Genomic DNA, 6551 nt, shown 5'->3' with positions numbered 1-6551 from the left:
GAGCTGTCAGCACAGAGCCTGACGTGGGGCTTGAACTCATGAACCATGAGATCATGACCTGAGCTGAAGTTAGATGCTTAACCGACTGAGCCACTCAGATGCCCCTGGTCTATGTCTATCCTTTTATGCAAGTACCACAAAAATCTTGATTACTGTTGCTTTGTAGTAAGTTGTGAAATCCAGAGTGTGAGCCCTGATTTGTTCCTCTTTTTCAAGATTGTTTTGACTATTCTGGGTCCCTTACATTTCCATATGAATTTTAGAACAAAGTTGACACTTCCTGCAAAGAAAGCAGCTTAGATTTTGATAGGGATTACACTGAATCTATAGATTAATTTGGGGATTATTGACATCTAATATTAAGTCTTCCAATCCATGAACATGGGATGTTTTTCCATTTATTTAGGTATTCTTTAATTTCTTTCTGTGATGTTTTATAGTTTTCAGTATACAAGTCTTGTACTAAAAAAAGAAAGTATTCCTAAGTATTTTTAATGTTGCTTATTATATTATTATTATTATTATTATTATTATTACTAAAGTGAGCTCTGTGCCCAAAGTGGGGCTTGAACTCATGGCCCTGAGATCGAGAGTTGCATGCTCTACTGATTGAGCCAGTAGGCACCAGTGTTTACTTATTTTTATTGTGGGAAAATAGATACAACAAAAAGTTTTGTCACTGTAACCATTAAGTATACAGTTTAATGGCATTAAGTACATTCACAAAATGTGCAACTATCACCATTATCTATTTATAAAATTGTTCCTCTAGGGGCGCCTGGGTGGCTCAGTCGGTTAAGCGTCTGACTTCAGCTCAGGTCATGATCTCAACATCTGTGATTTCAAGCCCTGTGCTGGGCTCTGTGCTGACAGCTCGGAGCCTGGAGCCTGCTTCAGATTCTGTGTTTCCCTCTCTCTGCCCCTCCCCCGCTCATGCTTTGTCTGTCTCACTCTCAAAAATGAATAAATGTTAAAAAAAATTTTTTTTAATTGTTCCTCTCGTAATTGTCCTCTTCCCCTCCCCTACCCAAACTTTACATATAATTGACATGTAACATTGTGTAAATTAAGGTGTACAATGTGTCAATTTGATGTAGTTACAAATTGGAAAATGATTACCACCATAGTGTTTACTAACATTTCCATCACATTCCATAATTACCATTTCTTTTTTGTGGTGAGAACATTTAAGATCTATGCTCTTAGCAGCTTTCAAGTATATAATGTAATATTATTAACTGTAATCACCATGCTGTACATTAGATCCCCAGAAGTTACTCATCTTATATTTGGAAGTGTGTACTCTGTAATGAATATCTCCCCATTTCCCCTACTCTCCAGTCCCTGGTGACCACCACTCTTGTTTATATGAGTTTAGGTTTTTTATTTTTATTTATTTACTTAAAAATTTTTTTAGTGTTTATTTTTGAGAGGGAGAGACACATAGAGGGTGAGCAGGAGATAGGCAGAGAGAGAGGGAGACACAGAATCGGAAGCAGGTTCCAGGCTCTGAGCTGTCAGCACAGAACCCGATGTAGGGCTTGAACTCACGAGCCTTCAAGCTGTGAGATCATGACCTGAGCTGAAGTCAGCCGCTCAACCAACTGAGCCACCCAGGTGCCCCGAGATTAGGTGTTTTAGATTCTACATATAAGACACTTAAGTGAGATTATACAGTGTTTGTCTTTCTTTGACTTATTTCACTTACAATGCCTTCAAAGTCCATCCATGTTGTTGCAAATGGCAAGATTTCATACTTTTTTAATGGCTAAATAATGTTCCATTGTGTGTATTTGTGTGTGGGTATATACACACTTAACCGACTGAGTCACCTGGGCGCCCCCCCCTTTGACTGATTTTTATAGATATACAGTAAAACCTTGGTATGCGAGCCTAATTCATTCTGGAAACATGCTTGTAATCCAAAGCACTCGTATATCAAAGCAAATTTCAAGAGCCATTGGCTCAGTTGTTATCATGTGACATTTGGCGTTACATACTACTCATACACATACTACTCTTGCAAGACATCACTTGTTTATCAAGTTAAAATTTATTAGAAATGTTTGCTTGTCTTGTGGAACACTCACAGAACAAGTTACATGCAATCCAAGGTTTTGCCGTACTTAATTTTACTGCTTTTGTGCTTTTTACTTTTCTTACTTTGTCTATGGTCTGCTTATGACCTTTCCTTTCTACTCAAAGTCCCTTTTAACATTTCTTGGGGGTGGTTTAATGGTCATGTATTCCTTTAACTTTTGTTTGAGAAACAATCTGTTCTATTCTGAATCCTAGACTTGTTAGAGAGAGTATTCTTTGCTGCAGGTTTTCTTGTTTCAGCACTTTGAATATGTCATATCATTCCCCTCTGGCCTGTTAGGTTTCTGGTGAAAAATCAGCTGTTAGCCATATGGGTTTCCCTTGTATGTAACTGTTTTCTTCTCTCTTACTGCTTTTAAAATTTTCTGGTTATCACTACTTCTTGTTCTTTTTTTTTTTTTTTTAACGTTTATTTACTCATTTTGAGAGAGAAAGAGCTTGTGTGTGCAAGTGGGTGATGGGCAGAGAAAGAGGGAGAGAGAGAGAATCTCAAGTGGGTTTTGTAGTGTCAACTCACAGCTGACACGGGGCTCAATCTCATGAACCATGAGATCATGACCTGAGCTGAAATTAAGAGTCAAATTCTTAACCTACTGAGCCATCCATGTGCCCACTACTTTTTGTCCTTATAATTGCTGTGTCTTGGTGAGGAAGTCCTTGGGTTGATTTTGTTGGGGGCTCTTTGTGCCTTCTTCATCTGGGTGTCTGTTTCCTTCCCCAGATTAGGGAGGTTTTCAGCTATTAATTTTTCAAATAAAATTTCTCTCTCTTTTTCTCCCTTTTCTCTCTCTTGTCCTTCTGGGATCCCTATAATGTGAATGTTATTACACTTGACGGTCTTGCTGAGTTCCCTAAGTCTTCTTTCATTTATAATTATTATTTTTCTCTCTCCTGTGCAGCTTGATTGCTTTCCATTACACTGTCCTCCAAGTCGTTGATCCATTTTTTTTGCTTCCTCTAGTCTGCTCTTTATTCCCTCTAGTGTATTTTTAATTTCAGTTATTGAGTTCTTCATCTCTGATTGGATCTTTTCTATATTTTCCATATCTTTGTTAAGGTTCTCATGAGGTCCTCTACTCTTTGATCATTATTTTTATTATTATTATTTTAAGTTTATTTATTTTGAGAGAGTGTGCAAGTGGGGGAAGGACAGAGAGAGAGAGGAAGAGAGAGAATCCTAAGCAGGCTCCATGCTGTCAGCACAGAGCCCCGTGTGGGGCGCAAACTCATGAACTGTGAGATCTTGACCTGAGCTGAAATCAAGAGTCAGAGGCTTAACTGACTGAGCCACCCGAGTGCCCCAATCATTACTTTAAGTTCTCTATCAAGTATATTACTTATGTTTGTTGCAATTAGCTCTTCTGCTGTGATTTTGTCCTGTTCTTTCATTTGGAAAGTATTCATCTGTCTCCTCATTTTGTTCAACTCACTGTGTATGTTTCTATGTATTAGGAAAGTCAGCTACATCTTCTGCTCTTGAAAGTAATGGCTTTAGGAAGAAGAGGTCATGTAGTGCTCTGCAATGCAGTGTTCCTTGTTCACAGAACCTGAAGCTTCAGGGTGTCTCATATGTGTGTTTCCTGTACCCTACTGTTGTGGTTGAGCTAATTTTTCCTTCATTCCAGTCATCTGTGATGGCTGTCTTTGCCTGTTGTGGGCAGGGACCGGTCCCTGTGTTGTTAGTGGGCCAATTTGAGGCCGCCTAGGGATTCAGTTGAGTCAGACCAGGCGTTCGCCAGAAATGAGGTAGCATCAGGCTGCAGGTCACTTTCCATGTGTTGTCCCCTGAGAATCTTTCATTGGTGGGTGGGGCCTGTAGTCAGATCAGATGTTTGCTCCCAGCCCACTGCTGAGGCCCTAGTTGGACTGGTGTGTGTGGTTATTGTCTTTCCCTCCCCCTAGTGCAGGAGTCACTTTGGAGTGGCGCTGGCCCTTGTCAGGACTACTTGCACACTGCCAGGCTTGTGGCACCACTTTGAACGGGTTCCGGCCTAGGGCCTATTAGGGGGTGGCAGGTCTGCAGGGCGACATGGGTGCATGGTGTAAGCAAAGTGTGTGTAGGTCTGCTGTGGGAGGGGACCTAGAGCCTGGGCCTGGCTGGAGCAGGCGTGTCCACAGAAGAACTTGGGGCAATGTGGTGCTGTTAATAACCTAGGTACCAAGTGTTGGTGCTACACAGGTTCCTGTAGCTGTAGGTGTTTTTGTGTGTAGGCCAAGGAGGGGGGGAGGGAAATGGTGCCTATCAGCTCCTCTGTTCCTGGAGAGAAGTCTCCCAAATATTCCTGCTTCTCCAGTATTTGTTCTGAGATTAGTAAAAGTCCTTCCTGTATAACCCACGTACTTTTCACATTGCTGCTTCTATGCTGTATCTCTGCCGTGGTCTTTGTTGTGCTGTTTCCTTAAGGGCAAGGACTCAGTTTCCTCTCACCCTCCCAGGGAGACTGCTGAATTTTTAAAGTTCCAGGTGCTAATCGCTGCTGATTGTAAGAACTCAAAGCAGTATGTTATAGGGATTCCTCTTCCTCATGCATGCTCCCCAGTGTGAGGGTCTGTTTCTTTCCTTTCTTTGTGCTACGGTGTCCCTACCTCATGGACAGTCCTACAAGTTTGTTTGGCTCCCTTCTGCATCTCTGCCCTTCCTACTCTCATCGGTATGACTTCTTTTCTACATTTAGTTGCAGAGGGTCTGTTCTGCCAATCGTTGGGCTGCTTTCTGAGTTATTTACACTAATGTGGGTTATCTAGTTGTGTCTGACATGAGGTGAGCTTAGGGGACTCCCACTTCAACAGCTTCCCATGGAAGACTCTATGATTAATATTTTAAGGAACCACTAAAATGTTTTCCACAGCAGCTGCACCATTCTATATTCCTACCAGCGGTGTATGAAGGTTCCAACTTCTCTACATTTTGCCCCAACTTACTATGTGTCTTTTTAATTATAGTCATTCTAGTGTGAAATGATCTCATTGGGCTTTTTAAATTTTATTTTTGTGGGGCGCCTGGGTGGCTCAGTCGGTTAAGCGTCCGACTTCGGCTCAGGTCACGATCTCGCGGTCCGTGAGTTCGATCCCCGCGTCGGGCTCTGTGCTGACTGCTCAGAGCCTGGAGCCTGTTTCAGATTCTGTGTCTCCCTCTCTCTCTCTGACCCTCCCCCGTTCATGTTCTGTCTCTCTCTGTCTCAAAAATAAATAAACGTTAAATTTTATTTTTGTTTCTAAATGTTTGTTTATTTATTTTAGTTTAGCTTCTTTTTTTTTTTAAACTTTTTTTTTTTTTTTTTTAATTTACATCCAAATTAGTTAGCATATAGTGCAACAATGATTTCAGGAGTAGATTCCTTAGTGCCCCTTACCCATTTAGCCCATCCCCCCTCCCACAACCCCTCCTATAACCCTTAGTTTGTTCTCCATATTTATGAGGCTCTTCTGTTTCGTCCCCCTCCCTGTTTTTATATTATTTTTGTTTCCCTCCCTTATGTTCATGTTTTGTTTCTTAAAGTCCTCATATGAGTGAAGTCATATGATTTTTGTCTTTCTGTGACTAATTTCACTTAGCATAATACCCTCCAGTTCCATCCACATAGTTGCAAATGGCAAGATTTCATTCTTTTTGATTGCCGAGTAATACTCCATTGTATATATATACCACACTTTCTTTATCCATTCATCTATCTTTTGGGCTCTTTCCATACTTTGGCTATTGTTGCTAGTGCTGCTATAAACATGGGGGTGCACGTGTCCCTTCGAAACAGCACACCTGTATCCCTTGGATAAATGCCTAGTAGTGCAATTGCTGGGTCATAGGGTAGTTCTGTTTTTAGTTTTTTGAGGAGCCTCCATACTGTTTTCCAGAGTGACTGCACCAGCTTGCATTCCCAATGTTTGGTTATTTTTGAGAGAGAGAGAGAGGGAGAGAGAGTGTGTGTGTGCGCATGAGCGGGTGAGGGGCAGAGAGAGAGGGAGACAGAGGGTCTGAAGTGGGCTCTGCACTGCCATCACAGAGCCTAGTGCGGGGCTTGAACTCACGAACTGTGATCATGACCTGAGCTGAAGTCAGGTACTTAACCTACTGAGCTACCCAGGCACCCCTCATTGTGGTTTTGATTTGCATTTTCCTGATGACTAATGATAATTGAACATCTTTCTAGGTATTTATTGGTTATTTTATATCGTCTTTGGAGAAATTTCTATTCAGAGCCTTTGTTAATTTTTAATTGGATTTCTAATCTTTTTATAGCTGATTTAAAAAAAAATTTTTTTTAACGTTTATTTATTTATTTTTTTTTTTTTTTAACGTTTATTTTTTTTTGAGACAGAGAGAGAGAGAGCATGAACAGGGGAGGGTCAGAGAAAGAGGGAGACACAGAATCCGAAACAGGCTCCAGGCTCTGAGCTGTCAGCACAGAGCCCGACGCGGGGCTTGAAGTCACAGACCGTGAGATCATGACCTG

The 6551-nt window shown here is 41.2% G+C and overlaps 1 protein-coding gene across 3 annotated transcripts in view; it reads left to right on the top strand.

The window, feature by feature from the left end:
* The window catches only part of CHEK2 (checkpoint kinase 2), a 47470-nt gene that overhangs the window by 4426 nt on the left and 36493 nt on the right, over window positions 1-6551 (top strand). The window lies entirely within an intron of this gene.

The sequence above is a fragment of the Panthera uncia genome, assembly GCF_023721935.1.
Source record: "Panthera uncia isolate 11264 chromosome D3 unlocalized genomic scaffold, Puncia_PCG_1.0 HiC_scaffold_8, whole genome shotgun sequence".
NCBI lineage: Eukaryota > Metazoa > Chordata > Mammalia > Carnivora > Felidae > Panthera > Panthera uncia.
This window is presented reverse-complemented; position numbering and strand designations above follow the sequence as displayed.